This window comes from Puma concolor, chromosome D2, assembly GCF_028749965.1.
Source record: "Puma concolor isolate L17-30 chromosome D2, mPumCon1.1.hap2, whole genome shotgun sequence".
NCBI classification, from domain to species: Eukaryota; Metazoa; Chordata; class Mammalia; order Carnivora; family Felidae; genus Puma; species Puma concolor.
In genome coordinates, this window is record NC_141677.1 from 50,479,402 (window position 1) to 50,500,889 (window position 21,488).

A 21,488-nucleotide genomic window follows, 5' to 3' on the forward strand; every position below is an offset into this window, starting at 1 on the left:
TGGAATTGTCATCATTATGGGGAAACTCTAAAGGTTTGGTTACCTGCTGAGAGTAGGATGATTTTGACCTTATCATCTAAATATGAACGCTTTTGAGAATGAATATGACTGCTATTAGTCACTAGGCCTAGATGATAGGAGCAGACTGAGACTGTCCCTTTCAGACCAGGGAGGATGGTTTCCTTACTGACAGGACAGGAGAACGTACTGGATGTTGAAATAACTGATATATGAGATAAGTATAAATTAAAGCATCTGGAAGAATGGAAGATCTTTTTAAATATTTATTTATTTCTTTAGAGAGAGTGGGGCAGTGTGAGCAGGGAGGAGCACAGAGAGAGGGAGAGAGAGAATCCCAAGCAGGCTCTGTGCTGTCAGTGCAGAGTCCCAAATGGGGCTCGATCCCACAAACTGTGAGATCATGACTTGAGCCAAAATCAAGAGTCAGACATTTAGCTGACTGAGCCCCCAGGCGCCCCCTGGAAGGATGGAAGATAAACTAGACTATAGTCACATGGTACGGTTGCTGAACACATGAAGAAATCAGGAAGATTAGTTGTTTCTGAATCTGAAGTGATCTGAATGACAGAATGATCACCCAGGTCCAGCTACATGAGTGGAGGTACATGATAGGCAAAGTTAGCCAGGTACGGGGTTTGACCAAATGGTAAAGCAAGAAAGGAGGGACTAATAATGATTGAGAATCAACATTAAGCTGGACAAGTAGGGAAGGGAGACACCACTGGGTGAGGGACATCTAGAAATGACAAAGTCTCAGACATGATCAGGTTCTGATTGTTCTCCATGCCCGAAGGTGGAGATTACCAATGAGACTGTATGTAAATATTCTTCCTTCTTACCCTTTCACACTCCTGGTTATTTTTTAAAGGTGAGGGAGGGGGTTCTAACAAGAATAGGACATTGGCGGAGCACCTGGGTGGCTCAGTTGGTTGAGCAACCGACTTCAGTTCACGTCATGATCTTGTGGTTCGTGAGTTTGAGCCCTGCGTCAGGCTCCATGCTGACCGCTCGCTCAGAGCCCGGAGCCTGCTTCGGATTCTGTGTCTCCCTCTCTCTCTACCCCTCCCCGGCTCATGCTCTGTCTCTCCTTCTCTCTCAAAGATAAACATTAAAAAAAAAAAAAAATTAAAAAAAAAAAAAAAGAATAGGACATCAGGGTAAAACTAAATCTATACATTTATTCAGTAAACTAATTATCATAATCAAGAATACCTCTTTCTCTTCTGTGAAATATTTTTTTCTTCCCTGATCTGATTCCCTTTCACCTAAAATGGTGAAATGGTCTAAAATGACCTGGCAGTGCTATCCAATAGAAATATAATGTGAACCATATATGTAACTTTAAATTTTGTAGGGGCCATGTTAAAAATGTAACAATAAACAGTTGAAATTTGGGGCACCTAGCTGGCTCAGTCAGAGGAACGTGAGACTCTTGATCTCGGGGTCATGAGCTCGAGCCCCATGTAGGGGGTAGAGATTACTTAAATAAATAAAACCCATTTTAAAAAAAGAAACAGGTGAAATTAACTTTAATAACAGATTTTATTTTTTAAATATTCAAAATATTATTCCAATATATACCCAATATAAAAATTACCAAGATACTTCACATTTTTTATTGCAGTGTCATACTTCTAATATTTATTTCACATACTTTCTTTACTTTGGATTTCACAAGCCACTAACTCTTTGAGTCTCAGTTTCTTAATCTGTAAAATGGGAACACTAATATCCATTTTATCAGGCTGACCTGGGGTTAAAAACAATATATGCAAATCAATTGCAGCAATGCATGCCCAGTAGAAGATGCTTATAAACAATAGTCGCCCCTTCTTCCATTAATCCTCATCTAGGCCAAGAGAAAAGTAATCATCCCTTACTTGCGAATGAGAAAACCGAAATGCAAGAATGATTGACAGACGTGTCCATGTTATCACGGTGAGAAAGGATTGGAACCCAGTTACTCTGCTCCTGGCCCAATCTATTCACTCATTTACATCCAAACACTGTAGCTTCTGGGGATGAAGCAATAAACAAGACAAAGTTTCTGCTCTCATAGAGCTTCCATTTTAATGGACAGAAAATCAACAATAAATATGCCGTGTGGTAGTGACGCAAAATAAAGCAGAGGGATGAAGACTGATGTGTGGTGAGTGGCGGAGCCTTTTACGAAGGACTCAGAGGAAAGCCCATGTGATGAAGTCGCATTTGAGTAGAACTCTGAAGGAGGCAGGGAAGTGAAGCGTGTTGGCATCTGCGATCAGATCATTGTAAGCATGACTGGTGTGATCTGGAGACAGCAAGGAAGCCAGAGGGGCTGGAGGAAGGTGAAGTAGGAAGAAGAGATCAGACGGTGGGGTTGAGAAGTAGATCCTGTAGTGCCCCCGTAGTCCCTTGTTCTTAGCACACTGCTGTCCTGCTCCTCAGAGAACTCGTCCAGTTTTTACTCCGTGACCCAGGAATTCTTCTCTAGTACTCTACTCCCCTTCCATCCTACCATTCGTTAGTAGGCATCGTAAACGCTCCGATAATAAAAGGATGTAAAATTGAAAATTTGACAATTCTCCTCCAGATAGATTGCTGGTAGGATCATCACAGGGAAGGTGTTGTCAAGCAGGTATCATAGATGAGGAAATGGACACAATACAATGAAGCTTTTTTTTTGGTTCTGGGTCTTCAATATCTGCTGTGTATATGACACTTAAGAGCATCTGAATTCAGATGCTAAATTTTCATCAGAAAGACTTCAGGGGCAAAATACATACATACATACATACATACATACATACATACATACATACAAGAAATACTTGAGGGGCACCTGGGTGGCACATTGATTAAGGGTTCCACTCTTGGTTTTGGCTGAGGTCATGATCTCACAATTCGTGGATTCAAGCCCCACTTCGAGCTCAGTGCTGCTGGTGTGAGGCCTGCTTAGGATTCTCTCTCTCTCTCCCTCTCTCTGTGCCTCTCCCCTGCTCTCTCTCTCAAAATAAATAACTTAAAAAAAAAAATGCTTGATCTATATTTAGATTTCATAAAATTTACTATTGAAAAAATATTTATATACCAAGTTATTCCAGGCCCACTTAAAAGCTTTCCAGTAACTGAATCAAATATCTGTGTTTAAACTTACATTAAAATTGAAAGGAAGGGCACCAGGGCGGCTCAGTCAGTTAAGCGTCTGACTTTTGACCTCAGCTCAGGTTTTGGTCTCAGGCTTGTGAGTTCAAACCTTGCATTGGGGAGTGACACACCCAGGATGGACATTACTTAAAAAGATAAAAAAAGAAGAAAGAAAGGAAAAGGAAAAGTTCCATTCTTTCGTCACAGTAGTCACATTTCAAGTGCTCAACAGCTACATGTGGCTTCATATCAGATAGGGCAGTTTTAGGCAGACGCGATCTTTTTAAGGAGTACCTTTGTGAGTTTCCTAATTTGTGTTTCCACAGGATTTGTATTTATCTCTTCATTATACTTACATCTCATTATAAGGGCCTGAGAGTTTTTATATCTTTTCTTGGAATTATACTCTGTGATATTTAAAAAGGTATTCCTTAGTCATCTTTCTAGCTCCAGAAAGCTAGAAAGGCCTGGCACCATTCCTGGCCAAAACCGGGGCTTGGGCAAGTTATTATATTTAGTAAACACATTGGTAGTATAATGAGTTAAATAGCGGCCTCCCAAGAAGATATGCCCAAGTCCTAACTAATCCCTGGAACCTGTGAAGGTGACCTCATTTGGAATAAGGGTTTTTGTAGGCATAATTAAAGGATCTCAAGATGAGATCATCCTGGCTTAAGATGGGCCCTAAATCCAACGACAGGTGTCCTTATAAGACACAGGAAAGGAGAAGACACACAGAGAGCTTATGACATACAGAAGAGCTTACAGACATCCAGAGACACACAGAAGACATACACACAGAGAGACAGGGAGAAAAGGCCATGTGAAGATGGTGGCAGAGACTGTAGGGCAGTCACGAGCCGAGGAATACCAAGGATTGCCAGCAGCCACCAGAAGGACAGAGGACTGGGATGGGCCCCTTTTCAGAACTTCCGGAAGGAGCCAATTCTGCCAACAGCTTGATGTCAGACTTCTGGCCTCTAGACCTGTGAGAGAATTTTCGTCTTAACCCACCAGGGCTATGGCAATTTGTACAGCAGCCTTGGAAAGATAAGTAGCCTGTCTCCTTGCCACAGATCATGATCATGTCAGGAGGCAGAAAGTCTCAGAGGAGTGACTGAGATGGTAAATCACCTCCCTGGATTTTACTTTATTTTTTTTTTTCAGTTTATATATTTATTTTGAGAGAGAGAGAGAGTACAAGCAGGGAAGGGGCAGAGAGAGGGAGAGACAGAATCCCAAGCAGGCTCATGAACCGAAATCATGACCTGAGCCAAGATCAAGAGTTGGACACTTCACTGACGGAGCCACCCAAATGCCCCATCCTGGATTTTATTAATAACCAAAAGAGGGCTGGGGTGGTGCCTGGGCGGCTTAGGCAGTTAAGCCTCTGACTTCAGCTCAGGTCATGATCTCGCAGTTCGTGGGTTCGAGCCCCACATGGGGCTCTGCGCTGACAGCTCAGAGCCTGGAGCCTGCTTCAGATTCTCCCTCTCTCTCTGCCCCTTCCCTGCTCGTTCGCGCTGTCTCTCTCAAAATAAACAAACGTTAAAAAAAGTAATAACCAAAAGAGGGATCTTGTGACTGGAATATAGATAAGATGCCATGAGACTCTGAAGGTGATTTTAGAAAAGGAGCATGGAGAGAATACAATCTTGTAACAGAACTAAAGGTTTTTGATAGCCCCCTGCAACATTTTAGCTAATGATGGAACACCAAAAGAACTCCAATTAAATCTGGTAACCAATCAAGGCTACTTACTATCACTATTGCTGATATTGTCCACAAATTTTTATCAATGCAATAATTCAAGAAACAAAAGTAGATTATCTATTAAAAAAGAATTAAGTTTTTTTTTTCAACGTTTTTATTTATTTATGGGACAGACAGAGACAGAGCATGAACAGGGGAGGGGCAGAGAGAGAGGGAGACACAGAATCGGAAACAGGCTCCAGGCTCCGAGCCATCAGCCCAGAGCCTGACGCGGGGCTCGAACTCACGGACCGTGAGATCGTGACCTGGCTAAAGTCGGACGCTTAACCGACTGCGCCACCCAGGCGCCCCAAGAATTAAGTTTTAAAAACAAATGAGGGGTGCCTGGCTGGCTCAGTCAGTAGGGCGTCCAACTCTTAATCTTGGGGTGGTGAGTCTGAGCCCCATGTTGGGTGTAAAGATTACTTAAAAGAAAATAAAATATTTAAAAACAAATTGAAAACCAAACTAAGAAAAAAAAAAAAAAACTACTGAAATACTAGCAAGATATTTGAACTATTTAATTACCCGAAAACTTTCCTATTCCCCAGTAATCTGATAAAACGTGACTAAATTCTAGTCGTATTGTAATAAATATAGAAGCATCAAGGTATTTGCTGAGAAGAGCATGACATTTATAAGGACAAACTCAAAACGGTGTGGAGAGATACAAAATAGAACTTGGTAAACGGGGTAAGGCAAGGACATGGGTCGGGGTGGGGGTGCATCTGAGCACTGGACAGTCTAGCTGGGTCCAATCCCAGGACAGCTGACACAGGCCAGCAGAGGGTGAACCGCTTCACCTTTCCAGCCCATGGATCATGGTGTTTCCTTTGAGGCAGTAAGGCCAAGGAACAGAATAGGTAACACCATACAGATGCGCAGTTGTACGATTTATTAACAGAATCGGCAGGAAAAGCAACAAGTTTCCAATGTCCAGAGACTCTCTTCTTGAGAGTCTTTTAAGCCATTGCTTCCTACCTGTTTCTCCACCATCTTCACTTGTCACACAAATCCCTCATAAAACATTACTACAAAACACATCTACGAGTTGGGTACCCTTAAGTTACTGATACTCCATTTGCTTCTGTTTCCTCATTTATAAAACAATAGTGGTGATATTACTATTACACAGACCATAAGGGAGGTACTCATAGAATATATTTTAATTGCTGTTACTTCAACAGGGTCCCTAAGGAGGTTAAACTATAAATCATTTTATAGTTTTATATTTGGATCTGTGATCTGAGTTAAAATATAAGGCGTGAAGTTTCAATTAGGGTTTATTTTATCCATATATGGATATCCAATCATTCGGCACTGAAGTATTAATTATTAATTAATTATTAATTAATTCACTGAATTAATTCACTGAATTATTAAAGACTATCCATTTTCCACTGAATTTCTGAAACTTTGTCAAAAATCAGTTGGCCATATTTGTGTCAATTTCTGGGCTCTATTTTGTTCCACTAATCTATCCCTTCACTAATACCGTGCTATCTTAATTCTTATAGCTTTATAGGAACCCTTAAAATTAGGTAGTATGATTCCTCCAACTTTACTCTTCTTTTTCAAAACAGTTTTGGCAAGGGGGTGCCTGGGTTGCTCAGTCAGTTAAGCATCTGACTTAATCTCAGTTGAGGTCATATCTCATAATTCCTGAGATCGAGCTCCAGGTCTGGCTCTGCACTGACAGCACAGAGCCTGCTTGGGATTCTCCCTGCCTTTCCCCTGCTCATCCTCTCTCTCTCTCTCTCTCTCTCAAAACAAGTAAATAAACATTAAAAACAAAAGTTTTGGTGAGGCCCCTGGCTGGCTCAGTTGGTGGGGTGTGTGACCCTTGATCTCCGGGTCATCAGTTTGAGCCCCACGCTGGGCATAGAGCTCACTTAAAATAGTTTTGGCTATTCAGTTCTTTTTTCATTATATACTGTTTCTCTTTATCACTGGTAATTTTCATTGTTCAGAAGTCTACTTTGTCTGATATTAATACAGTCACTTCAGATTTTTGTTTACTGTTCCATGTTATATCTTTTCCTATCCCTTTATCTAAAACTACCTATACAGATTTTCTTGTAGATACCGAGTCTTTTTTAAAGCCATTCCAACAATTGCTGTTGTTTAATTGGTTTGTTTATGCCATTTATATTTCATGCCAAAGAGTTAACACAGCAGGCCTGAGCCTGCTAACTTTATCAAGGCCTGCTTGCAAGGCCAGCCCTTGGCTGGTATCTGAGAACATGCCTGGTAAATGGCTGCCTACACTTATAAAAAACTTTCCCTAAATGGTAAGAGTAGCTCACTGCACCTAAACAAACGTGTATGCTGAACACCTGCTTTCCTTCTGGACGTCTGGGATTTCAGTGACTGCCCCGAGTAACACTGGTACTTTGTGCCTCCGTGATTGACTTCTGAGAAAGATCCCGAATTCCTAGCTCTGGTGAGCTTCCCTCATAACACTTCACACAACTTGTTGCTGGGAGAATTCAGAGCATCCTGTGTGACTCCACTAAGAGGACTCTGGGAAGCTCAGGCCTGGTTTCTTCCAGACATCACCCCATGAACTTTTGCTCATTCTGTTTTGCATCCTCATAATGTAAATATATCTTAGCCACAAGTACGACTATATCCTGAGTCCTATGAACCTTTCTGTGAAAAATCATTTATTTTAATTTGGTAATAGAAATTTTAAGTTAAGTGTTTCACTCAGCAAAACACACCTAAAATAAACTAACAGTAAAAAGAAAGTTTTAAATTGAGGCTTCACAATTTCCTATAATCACAAAGACCAAAACCCTACAGTATGAATATTATGTTTCAATTTTCAAATTTAATGTTATAAAACCTTAACTTACCTTAGAAGAAAAGATTAGGGGGCACCTGGCTGTCTCAGCTAGAAGGGCATGCGACTCTTGATCTTGGGGTCATGAGTTTAAGCCCCTCGTTGGGTATAGAGATTACTTAAATAAAAATAAAACTTAAAATATATATATTAGAATGAAAAAAATCAAAATCTTAAAAAATTATGATTCTAATAGCTATAATTGAATTTTTCAAAAGCATGTCTCTTGACTGTGTTTAGAGCATCATGGCATAAAAGTTTTATTTCACATAATCATTTTAATATGCATATATAATTGCTGAGTTACACTACTACAATATAAATTGAAATAAGCTCAAAATGCAAGAGACATTTTGAGGCATTACAAAATATTAAAAAGGCAATTTTTAAAAAATACTGATTTCACAAGTTCATGGTGCAAATCTGTTACACAGCTTCCACTTCTGTAATAACAGCTGCTCATTGTATAAGCTTAGACTTCAGTCAGTGGAGTTTTCCTATAAAACTAGCTATCTCGGGGGCAGCTGGGTGGCTCATTCAGTTGAGTGTCTGACTTCGGCTCAGGTCATGGTTTCACAGTGCGCAGGTTCGAGCCCAGTGTTGGACCCTGTGCTGACACCCCAGAGCCTGGAGCCTGCTTTAGATTTTGTGTCTCCCTCTCTCTGCCCCTCCCCTGCTTGCACTCTGTCTCTCAAAAACGAATAAACACTAATTTTTTTTTTAAAGAATGCAGTGCATTTAAAAAAATGAATTGTATTTTTTATACTAGCAATAAAATATGTGGAAATCTAATTAAAAAATATAATACTATTGGGACACCTGGGTGGCTCAGTCAGTTGAGCAGCCGACTCTCAATTTCAGCTCCAGCCATGATCCCAGGGTGGTGAGACCGAACCCCCCATAGGGCTCCATGCTCTGCTTAGGATTCTCTCTCTCTCTGTCCCTCTACCCCTCTCCCCTGCTCACACTCTCTCTCTCAAATTAACAAAAATTGTTTTAAATAACAATACCATTTATGATAGCTCAGCAAAATCAAAATTACTTAGGTATTTAACAAACATAACAAAACATATGGAGGACTGGTATGCTAAAAACTACAAAAAACTTATGAAAGAAATCTAAGATCTAAGTAAATGAACAGACGTACTATGCTCAGAGATTGGAAGACTCAACATAGCAAAGACAGATGTCAATTCTCTCCCAAAATGATATATAGGTTTAACATATTTCCTATCAAAATCCCAGCAATATTTTTTATAAAATATAAACTGTTCTAAAATGTATATGAGGAGAGCCTGGGTGGCTCAGTCAGCCAAGCATCTGACTCTTGATTTCGGCTCAGGTCATGATCTCGCAAACCTTGGGATCAGTCTGAGTTGGGCTCCCCACTGATAGCCTGATAGCATGGGTCCTGTTCAGGATTCTCTCTCTCCTCTCTTTCTGTCCCTCCCCCTGCTCATGTGCAGTCTCTAAATACATAAACAAACAAATTAACATTTAAAAGGGGGGGGTGGCTCCTATAAATCAGCAGAACAGAGAAAAGAGTCCAGATCTAGACCCACACAGACAGGGCCATTTGATTTCTTACAATGGAGCAAAGGCAATTCAGTAGAGAAAGTAGTCTTTTCAACAATGGTGCTAGAACGATTGTATAGCCATTTTTCTGCATACCCATATCTATAAAGAAAAAAAAAAGATGGGGTGACCAGCTGACTCAGTCAGTAGAGCAAGCGACTTTTGATCTTGGGGTCCTGAGTTTGAGCCCCACGTGTAGGGTACAGTTTACTTAAAATTTTAAAAAGTGGTTTTTAATTAAAAAAAAAAAAAAAACAGAGAGAACCTTGAACTAAATCTCACACCTCATTAAAAACAAAAACAAAAAACTCAGAATGAAACTTAAATGTAAAATGTAAAGGTATAAAACTTGTAAAAGAAAATATAGGTGAAAAAATCAAGACCTAGTGTTATGCAAATAGATATAATACCAAAAGCAAGATCCATAAAAGAAAAAGTTGACAGACTTGACTTCATCAAAATTAAAAAATTTTTTTGCTCTGGGGGCGCCTGGGTGGCTCAGTTGGTTAAACAACTACTTCTGCTTAGGTCATGATCTCGCAGTTTGTGGGTTCGAGCCCCATGTGGAGCCTGCTTTGGATTCTGTGTCTCCCTCTCTCTGCCCCTTCCCCAGTCGCACTATGTCTCTCTCTCTTTCAAAAATAAATAAACATTAAAAAAAAAAAAAAACAACTTTTCTGCTCTGCAATACTGTGGGGGAGGAGCAGAGAGAGAGGGTGACAGAAAATCCCCATCAGGCTCCACACTGTCAGCACAGAGCCCAATGTGGGACTCAAACCCACAAATCATGAGTTCATAACCTGAGCTGAAATCAAGAGTTGGACACTTAACCAACAGCCACTCAGGCACCCCATACAATATTAAGAGAAGATGAACTATAAACTGGAAGAATTTTTTTTTTTTTTTAATTAGGCTTCATGCCCAGCACAGAGCCCAACATGGGGCTTGAACTCACAACCCTGAAATCAAGACCTGAGCTGAAATCAAGAGTCGGTTGCTTAACCAACTGATCCACCCAGGGGCCTCTGGAAGAAAATTTTGTAAATCACTCATCTGGACCTGTATTTAGAAAATATAAGGAACTGTCAGATCTCAACAGGAAGGAAACAACCCAATTTTTAAAAATGGGAAAAACACTTATTCAGATACTTACAAAGGGATATGGGGATGACAAGTAAGTTCATGAAAAGATAATCATTAGCCATTAGTGAAATGCAAATTAAAGCCATGATAAAATATGGCCATATAGCCCATTAGAATGGCTAGAACAAATATTTTAAGTTTCTAAAATGACAATATCAAGTACTAGTGAAGATGTAAAGCAACTGGAACTCTCATGCATTGCTAATGGGAATGCAAAATGGTACACACACTGGAAAAGTTTAGTAATTGCTTATAAAGTTAAATACTTTATAATCTAGCAATCCCACTGGGGCTAGGGAGGTAAATTGGTACGACTATTTTAGAAAGTATCTTTATGGGGGTGCCTGACTGGCTCAGTCATTAAGCGACCGACCGGCTCTTGATTTCAGCCCAGGTCATGATCTCAGGGTCGTGAGATTGAGCCCCGAGTCCAGATCTGTGTTTATAGCATGGAGCCTGCTTGGGATTCTCTCTCTCCCTCCCTCTCTGCTCCTCCCTGCGTACACACACACTCTCTCTCAAAAATAAACAAACTAAAAAAAATAAAATAAAATAAAATGATAGTATCTTTATGTGATGAAGTTGAATGTGGGCAAACCCTATAACCCAGGAATTCCACTGCAGGTATAATCTAAAGTAAATCTGGCACATGTGCTCCAGAAGACATGCTGGTTCAAAGTACCATTGTTTATCATATCCCAAAATGGAAATAACTTATATGTCCTTTAACAGAATAGTGAAGAAATAAGTTGTTGCCTGCTTATTAAATGGAATATCATAGGGCACCTGGGTGGCTCAGTCGGTTAAGCTTCCAACTCCAGCTCAGGTCATGATCCTGAGGTTCTTGAGTTTGAGCCCCTCACAGGGCTCTGTGCTGACAGCTCAAAATCTGGAGCCTGCTTCAGATTCTGTGTCTCCTTTCTCTGCTCCTCCCTGACACCCCTGCCCTAAGGAAGGGATTCCTCACACTTGGTCCCTCTGGATCCTCCTGTCTCCATCTCCCCAGACAGAATAGCGATTCCCCCACTGGAGCCAAGAACCTTGGCTCGCTCTACAACGACCCCCCTCCCCCCCCACACACACACTCCAAATCCCAGTCCCATTGTCCCCACCCTCAGAGGGCCCAATTCTCTGCAGGTCCCAGTTGTACGACCCTCAGCCTCGGACCCGCCGCCCGTCCCGCCCCTCACATCGGACTCCGAGTCTCCACGCTCTCGCTCTTCTTCACATTCCGCACCTTGGTTGTCCCTCTGAGCACCCAGGGGAGGATGGAACACTGGGGACTAGGCATTTGTAGCTAAGGCGGTTGGAGCTTGTTTATTATCACCATGGAAACCCCTGGCATTGCTCCCCTGGCGGGGCCTCCGAAGGGTGGGGTCTGGCGCGCGGTACCCCCCCCCCGCCCCGCCCTTCGGGCACACGCAGCGCTTCCGGCAGCCCCGCTGTTCTGGGCTTGCCGGGTCTCCGCTCGACCCTGCACCCCAGCACCCGGAAGCACCAGCCCCGGGAGCCCGCGCCCCCGCTCCGCTTCCATATTCTCGCCAAACCCCACCTTCTTCCCCAGGAAGATGGAGCGGGAAGGACATAGCGCGGCGGGGCAGGCCCTCAGTGGCTGGCTCCGGGGGCGGGGCCGCGAGGGCGCCATTGTGACGCGCCTGAAACGGAGCGGGGATTGGTCTGCCAAGCGTGGGCGGAGCCAGGGCCTGTGGGTGCGGACAGTGAGGTAGGGGAGTGGCGCCGCAGAACATTCCTGAGTCGCTGAGGCTGCCCACTGAGAAGCACTTCAAAGGGCGGGCCCCAAAGACGTCTAGCTAGAAGACCACCGTGTGAGGAGATATGGAGTCGTTTCCTGCCGAGGGAGAAAGAGGGAACCAGGAACACCAGAGACATAATGGCTGCTCAGAGGGCAGAGCATGAGGAGTGGGCGCAGGCTGTGCTCCCAGCTTTTGGGTTCCTACTCCGCACTGTCAGGTAGCTTCACCTGGCTCTAGGTTCCTCTGGAGAACAGGGCTTTGGCTTCTGGCCCGGTTCTCAGAGACAAAGTGCTGGGGTAGAGGATGTCATCGCTAAGATCTTCATTGCTGGAGAAAAGCGCCAGTTCAATGTCATTTGAGTTCCTCCTACAACCAGGCCACCAGTTTGCTCTCAAGACAGACTGAATTTGTACACAGTCGTAATTAGCAGTATGGGGGGCCAAAAGTTGTCATATTTCTGTAGCAAAAGCTGCCAAGCAGTCTTCTTTTGCTTTCCATCTTTAAAAAAGATTTTTTTTCAATGTTTATTTTTGAGAGACAGAGTGTGAGTGGGGGAGGGGCAGAGAGAGAGAAGGAGACACGGAATCTGAAGCAGGCTCCAGGCTTTGAGCTGTTAGCACAGAGCCGGACTTGGGGCTCGAACTCAGGAATCATGAGAACATGACCTGAGCCAAAGTTCAGGCTTAAACGACTGAGCCACCCAGGTGCCCCTGTTTTGTTTTCTTTTGTTTTAATCCTTCATTGTTTGATCATAACTATGCGTAGTCCTTGGTGGGCATCACCAATATGAATAAACTCCTATTTCAGAATTACACGTAAGCAGGGGCGCCTGAGTGGCTCAGTCGGTTGAGCGTCCGACTTCGACTTAGGTCATGATCTCATAATTCGTGGATTTGAGCCCTGCGTCAGGCTCTGTGCTTAGAGTCCAGAGCCTCGAACCTGCCTCAGATTCTGTGTCTCCCTTTCTCTCTGCCCCTCCCCTGCTTGCACTCTGTCTCTCAAAAATGAATAAACGTTTCAAAAATGAAAAAAATTAAAAAAAAAAGAATTATATGTAAGCATACACAAAAAATAAAACCTTACAGGCTATAATGAGAAATCAAAACATTAAGGTGAATGGTAAAATGGGGCAAGGTCTTTGTATATAAAAAGCTTGCATGTGAAATGCAATGTGGCTTGTGTGTTGGGTTCTAGAATCATAGAAAGACATCAATGGTAAAACCAAATTAAAGTCTATAGATTAAGAGTATTCTACCAATGTGAATTTCTTAGTTTTGACAAAGGTGCCATGGTTATATCAGACATTAAATATAAGAGAAATAGTAAAGGGTATGCAGGAATTCCCTATACTATCTTTGCACCTTTTCTGTAGATTTAAAATTATCCCAGGGGTGCCTGGGTGGCTCAGTCAGCTAAGTGTCCTACTCTGGATTTCGGCTCAGGTCATGATCTTCACAGATTGTGAGTTCGAGTCTGACGTTGGGCTCTGCGCTGACAGTGCTGAGCCTGCTTGGGATTCTCCCTCTTGCTCTCTCTGCCCGTCTCCCGCTTGCATGTTTATTCATTCTCACTCTGTCTCCCTCTCTCAAAATAAATAAATAAGCTTTAAATAACCAAACTCTATCTTTGAAAAATAAAGTAATCCCGTAATAAAAATTTTATTTAAAAAAAAGTATGAACAATTATCCTCCAGGAAAAGTTTTATTTTTGCACTCAGAGCGCTGGTGATAGTTATTATAACTTGAGTGATCTAGGTATGAGGGACAAAAATACATTCAACAACTCTTTTGCCTCAATTCCAGCTTTTGGTTCTTCCCTACCCAACATTTCAGAGTTCCTTCCTGGGTCCCCACACACCCCTCTGGCGTGTAGCCATCAGTCACTTCAAGTGACCGTACCTGGTCCAGGTACTGCCCCACTACTTTGTTGTTACATGGAAATAAGTCATTCCAGCATTCCTGACTGCTTCCTGAATGGAAGCTGTAAGTGGTAAGAACCACAAAGGTATGGGAGAAGTTGTGTCAAGGCATTTTCAAATTAAAGAAGAAGGAAACTGCCTCTTTTACTCAAAACACATTAGCCTATCTCCTGTGTTTATCCACATTAGTTTATCATGTGGCCCCCAGCCTTCACCCCAGGGACAGGAGTTAATTGACACTGTAATAGAAGGCATAAGACTGTAATACACTAACAAAACATGGAAACCAGATAGTCACTGGGGAACTAGGTAGAACAGCCCAGCTTTTCGCTGTAAAGGTGGCTAGAAGTTTTCATTCAGGGAATCCTCCCATAGTAAAAGAAAGATAGATATAAATATTAAGAGCAGAAGATGTAAATATTAAAACGACTGGGGCTCAGAGATAAGTTTATCTTCTGGAATCTGGCGATTTTCATTATGCTGTAGGAGTGGAGGCTCCCAGTATAGCAGTACTGTCCAATAGAAGTATAATGTGAGCCACATATGTAATTTAAAATTTTTCTAGGAGGCGCATTTACAAAAGTAAGAAGAAACAAGCAAAATTAATTTTTTAATGTTTATTTATTTTAAGAGAGAGAATCCCAGGCAGGCTCCACACTGTCATCGCAGAGGCTGATGTGGGACTCGAACTCACAAACTGTGAGATATGAACTGAGCCAAAATCAAGAGTCGGATACTTAGCCAACTGAGCCACCCAGGTGCCCCTCAGGTAAAATTAATATTAATGTTTTTATTTGTTTCAGTATATCTAAAATATTATATATGCAGTCAATATATAAAATTATCAATGAGACATTTCATATGATTTTTTACTGGATTAGACCTTTGAAACCTGATGTGTTTTTTCCACTTACAGCACATGTCAATACGGATGTTAAATTTTTATTGGTAAAATTTACATTTATGGGACGCCTGGGTGGCTCAGTGGGTTGAGCGACTGACTCTGTCTCAGGTCATGATCTCGCTGTCTGTGAGTTCCAGCCCCGCGTTGGGCTCTGTGCTGACAGCTCGGAGCCTGGAGCCTGCTTCGGACTCTGTCTCCCCCTCTCTTTGCCCCTCCCCCACTCATGCTCTGTCTGTCTCAGAAATAAATAAACATAAAAAATTTTTTAAAAATTTACATTTAAAAAAGTAGATTTGCATATCCATGTTGTTCCAAACATAGTTAAAAGTTTTCCACTAACTGAATTGAGTATCAGTATTTAAATTTATTTTTTAAATCAGTATTTAAATTTGAAATAAGGCAAGGATGTGAAAAAATTGGAACTCTTGTGGGTTGCCAACAGGAATGCAAAATGGTATAGCCACTATGGAAAGCAGTATGGAAAATCCTCAACCATATGATCCAGCAATTACATTTCTGGATATACACTCAAAATAATTGAAAGCAAGGTCTGAAAGAGATATCTGTACCCCAGTGTTCATAGCAGCATCAACTTATAATAGTCAAAAGGTGGTAGCAACCCAATTTATTGACAGATGAATGAATAAACAAAATTTGGTATATCCATACAATAGAATATTATCCCACTTCAAAAGAGAAGGAGATTCTGAGACATGCTACTATGTGGATGAAACTTTAGGATATCATGCTACATGAAATAAGCCATCACAAGTTGAGTACTGCATGATTCCACTTACATCAGATATCAAAAGTACTCAGATTTATAGCACCAGAAAGAAGAGCGGTGATGTTGCAAGGAGCCGTGGGGAGGCAGAAAATGGGGGAATTGTTTAATATGTGTAGAGTTCCAGACTTTCAAGATGAAAAGAGTTATGGAGATTGGTTGCACAACTTTATTACTATTTTTTTTAAGTTTTATTTTATTTTTGAGAGAAAGAGCATGAGCAGAGAAGGGGCAAAGAGAGAGGGAGAGAGAGGATCCCAAGCAGGCTCCGAGCTGCCAGTGCAGAGCCCAACAGGGGGTTCGATCTCACAAACAGCAAGATCATGACCTGAGCCAAACTGGACGCTCAACCAACTGAGCCACCCAGCCGCCCATGCACGACGTTAAATGTATTTAACAACACAGATCTTAGAAAATGGTTAAGACGGCCAAATTTTTATTGTATTTATTTAGAGAGAGAGAGCACACATACACAGGAGGGGCAGAGAGGGAGAGAGAGAGAATCCTAGGCAGGCTCTGCTCTGTGAGCAAAGATCCCAATGCACGGCTCAGCTCACGAACCATGAGATCATGACCTAAGCCAAAGTCAGACGCTTAGCCAACTAAGCCACCCAGGAACTCCATAAGATGGCCAATTTTATGTTGTGTATTTTACCACAGCTAAAAAGTTAGAAGGGCGCTCTGTGCTGACAGTATGGAGCCTGCCTGGGATTCTGTCTCCCTCTCTCTCTGCCCTTCCCCTGTTCTTTCTCTCTTAAAATAAACATTAAAATAAAAAGTCAGGGGCATCTGGCTGGCTTAGTCAGTAGAGCATGTGACTCTTGATCTTGGGGTCATGAGTTGGAGCCCTATGTTGAGTGTAGAGATTACTTTTAAAAATAAAAAATAAAAATATTAAAATATTAAAATAAAAAGTCATGTCGTCAATCACACTAGCCACATTTCACATGCTCAATAGCCTTGTGTGGCTAAATGCCCCCCTTATCACACAGTGCAGCTTTAGACTAAGAAAGGAGGAACTGAAATGCTACTATCTTCAACTGCCACTTTGAAAGGGTTTCTCCAAGGCTGGCTCTGCTGCTCTAAGCCACCGCCTTTCTCCCCTGTGCCTGGAGGGCTAGAACCTGTTACTTAAGTCTTGCCTGTGTTAAATACTCACACTAATTACTGCAGAATAAGCTTCGGTTTCCTTTAGGGAGTCTCACTTGAATACAGAGGGCAGGGCAGCCTTCTAATTATTGGCTATCCACTTTGACTCTGTGGGTCTAATATTTCTCAAAGAGAGGTGCAAGAGACTTCTGCTAACTCCAGTTGTCACGCTGTAAAATTGTATCCCAAAGTGGATTATTTAACACTGAAATCACTGTGATCCAACGAATAAGATTTGAGAGCAACTTGTATTAAGTCTCATTTGTGAATAGCACAGAGATCTGACCCCTCAGGGACAGAAAGAAGGGTGAAGGAGATATGAGGTTTGCTCTCGACTTTCTCTCTAGGGCTTAAATGTGGTTGACTTTTATTTACAGTTGTTAATATACTTTAAGTTTCCTATCAGTGCTTAATATATATTTTAGACAAGGATTGATTAGAGTTGTTTTTATAGTAATTTTTGTATTTTATTACTATGTGATCTAATCACATTTTACAATTTCAAGGTCTTTTTAGTTAACTTGTAGCTCCTGAGAATTTTTATTCTTTTCTGAAAGGGCATAATATGTGATAAGCCTGATAAGACACACATTGTGCCTTTTCAGAAAAGAATGAAAATCCCTTGGCTTGGTGATAAGCTCTCTAAATGCAAGGACAGAACAATTTAATTCTTTTTGTCTTCCATACCATTAAGCACAGGGCTCAAGTTCTCAGTAAGTATTTGCTAATGGCTAGACATACTTTTTCTGCAGGTGTTCATGTGTGTTTTAAATGAAAATACCTAGGGGCGCCTGGGTGGCGCAGTTGGTTAAGCTTCCGACTTCAGCCAGGTCACGATCTCGCGGTCCGTGAGTTCGAGCCCCGCGTCAGGCTCTGGGCTGATGGCTCGGAGCCTGGAGCCTGTTTCTGTTTCTGTGTCTCCCTCTCTCTCTGCCCCTCCCCCGTTCATGCTCTGTCTCTCTCTGTCCCAAAAATAAATAAACGTTGGAAAAAAAAAATAAATGAAAATACTTAGTTTTATTTAACAAGGTTTAAATGTCTTTGTTGCTCACCAGTAATCAAAGGCAGGCGCCAAGTTTAGCTTAGTTACTGAGTATCCAGGGCAGTTGGAATGGTCTCCAGCTTGAAGGAAGGGCCCAAGTAGTATTGAATAGATAACTAAATGAAACTAACTGCTTTTTAAAGTGAACTGCTCTAAAATGAGTCGAGGTGGTGCCTGCCTGACTCAGTCTGTAGAGCATGGGACTATTGATCTCAAGGTTGTAAATTTAAGCCCCTTGTTGGGTGGAGAGATTACTTAAAAATAAAATCTTAAAAGAAAGAAAGATGTACATTATGGGGCACCTGGTTGACTCAGTGGGTAGAGCATGCAACTCTTGATCTCGGGGTTGTAAGTTCAAGCCCCATGTTGTGTGTAGAGGTTACTTAAAAACAAAATCTTTAAACAAAAATAAATAAAATGAGCAGATACTCGCATGTGTTAATCCTTAGGAAGAACTCTCCTATAAATATGTTAAGTGTTAAAAAATACAGCAGAAGTGAGGTTTTTGACATCCTCTCGGATTTTATAAACATAAAGTCACATTTAAGGGGCACAATTGTCTGAGTACATTCAGCACCCAGAAGAGCCATGCTCACGGGAGCTCAGCCACGGAAATAGGGGCCTCTCTGTCAGCTGTGGTGAAGATGAATGAAAACCAACTTTGTGACTCAGCCAACGTCCCAATAGGAAATGAAGAGTTTATAGTTCACATTCTTAGGAAATGCCAAAACGTTTTTCATTGTACTTACAGAATTCAGTAGATTTATTTATAGATTCAATATTCATGACTGCATTGTAAATTGAGTCAGGTTGCCCTCTCACTTAGAAGATAATACGAAGGCCTTTACCAATAGTAACTTGTTGGTTGTCAATTAACAGAAGTCAGACTGGCCAGGACAGAAGAGAGTCACTGGTAAGACCCCTTATTTCACTGTTCAGATTCAGCCCAGGGAAGTTAAATGACTTTTGCAAAGTCACCCAAATAGTAAATTATTGCACAGAACCCAGAAGGCTTGGGACCCATTCTAACGATGTTCCTCTTAAGCCAGACTGATTCTTTGCTCTATGTGTAAGTGTGCTTGTGTGTTCCTCACTTTGTACAGTAGTGTGGGACTGTCAAGGTGACCATGCAAGCTGAAATGATGCAAAGCGATCTTAGTGCTCAATGGGGAAAAATTATTATAAATTATTATAAATATTCTTATTTCTGTGATAAAAATTTTTGCCAAAACTGTAAAAACTCTCTGACAGTAATAAGTGTACTGGGAAATGAAAACAACACTAAAACTAATATTTATTTTGTATTCTGGAACCTATTAGAAATGTTGAGAATTAAAGTGTTTTATATGTAAAAACTTACCACGAGTAGTCTGAACAATGCTCGCCTCTTATGTTCATTGTATAGATCATGACTGGAGCTGAAGTCGGACACTTAACCAACTGAGCCACCCAGGTGCCCCTCAAAGTCAACATTATTAACAACTTCCATTGTGAAGATAAAGATCTGAAATTTGTTCCAATTTTGTACGATAAAATTTGGGGTTTATTTTTTTCATAAAGTAGTCAAAATGTACATGTTAACAGGATGCCATTGCTGCTTAATAACTCTCAAGTGATTAAAAAAAAGAGAGAGAGAGAGAACTTCTGACAAAAGCATAGATCATGAAAATGCTTAGCATATATTCAGCCCTCACAGGGAGTGGAGCTCCCATGGCCTGTGCCCACGCTTCTGTCCTATCACCTCTGCCCCACATGCAATGAGGCTCAGGAGTCATTGGCCAACTCTGGCCCCTTTCTCACTTGCCCTTGGGGAGCGCAAAGTCTGCCGTGAAGAACTGGAGGTAGGAGAGGCTGCTCCCTAATAAGGCACTAGTCCCCCAGAGGGGTGGGGATTGTGGGGCTGATGCAGTGACCTCAATTCAGGCTCCCTCCCACCCATCCAACCATGATGGTTTTGAAATAGAAGCCGCACTGAGAAGGAATTGTTTTCACCATATTACCTTGGGTGAGGTCAGATGCTGATCATAAGAGAGAAAAATGGGGAGCCTGGGTGGCTGAGTCAAGTTGAGCATCCTACTTTGGCTCAGGTCACGATCTCACTGTTCGTGAGTTCAAGACCTGCATCAGGCTTGCTGCTGTCTTCCTGTCATCCTGTCAGCCTGCCAGCCTGTCAGCGCAGAACCCGCTTGGGATCTTCTGTTCCCCCTCTCTCTGCCCCTCCCCCGCTTGTGCGCTCTCAAAAATAAATAAACATTGAAACACAGAGAGAAAACAGCTTTATAGTTTTCTGTACTCAGCTCTCAAGGGAGAACACATGCCACCCAAGGACACTCAGGGGAAGCACCAGGTTGGTCATGAGGCAAAGCACGGGGAAACTCCTCAAGGGCAAGCACCTTTATTGTGGCTTTTGCTGGAAGGAAAGGGTTAGACAGGGCAAACAGGTTTAAGATTGGCTAATTTGAATAATTTCAGTGGGCTCTGGGGCACAGGGGCTGTCCCAGGATGCCTGGTACTTGGCACTGGGGTAATTAGGGTGGGTGTTTTGTGGTCCAGAGTATATAAGTCAGATAAGTGAGATGTTTAGTGTTGCAGACCTAATGGGTTGCTTAGGAAGGGGAACTGACCAGCCTCTAGCCAGGGCCCCAAAACTGGATCAAGAGAGCACACAAGGACCCATACAAGCTTCTATCACAGCAAGCAATATTATTTTTAAAAAGTTACGTAAATGGGGCGCCTGGGTGGCGCAGTCGGTTAAGCGTCCGACTTCAGCCAGGTCACAATCTCGCGGTCTGTGAGTTCGAGCCCCGCGTCGGGCTCTGGGCTGATGGCTCAGAGCCTGGAGCCTGTTTCTGATTCTGTGTCTCCCTCTCTCTCTGCCCCTCCCCCGTTCATGCTCTGTCTCTCTCTGTCCCAAAAAAAATAAATAAAAGTTGAAAAAAAAAAAAAAAAAAGTTACGTAAATGAACACACATTTTGTTACTTCTCTGATACCAAAACTTTAATACTCCCTGCTGACTATATTATCTTCAAATTTTGTTCAAATTTTGAAATATTCCATCATTAAAAAATTGTATTATATAAATTGTTTTTTAAAGAGTTGAAAACACCTTAGAGCACTGGTTTAGCTGCAATTTTTTGTCCCCAAACAATGAAATAGTCAATATGTCAAAGTGTCAACATCTCTTACATTTGTACAATATCTAATTTTCTGCATGTTTTAAATATTCCTTTTTTTTTTTTTAATGAAAGTTACTGGGGCACCTCAGTCGGTTAAGTGTCCAACTTCCGCTCAGGTCATGATCCCACGGTTTGTGAGTTTGAGCCCTGTGTCAGGCTTTCTGCTGACAGCCCAGAGCCTGGAGCCTGCTTTGGGATTCTGTGTCTCCCTCTTTCTCTGACCCTTCCCCACTCGTGCGGTATCTCTCTCTCTCTCTCAAAAATAAATAAATATTAGGGGCGCCTGGGTGGCGCAGTC

General features: G+C 42.0%; 1 long non-coding RNA gene across 1 annotated transcript; it reads right to left on the reverse strand.

The window, feature by feature from the left end:
• Nucleotides 1–1,543: 1,543 nt before the first annotated feature.
• Nucleotides 1,544–9,568, reverse strand: LOC147576056 (uncharacterized). Its single transcript, XR_015241718.1, has 2 exons — nucleotides 7,758–9,568; nucleotides 1,544–4,133 (listed from the first exon to the last, which is right to left on the reverse strand). It is a non-coding gene; the product is annotated as an uncharacterized LOC147576056 (long non-coding RNA).
• Between the last annotated feature and the right edge of the window lie 11,920 nt (nucleotides 9,569–21,488).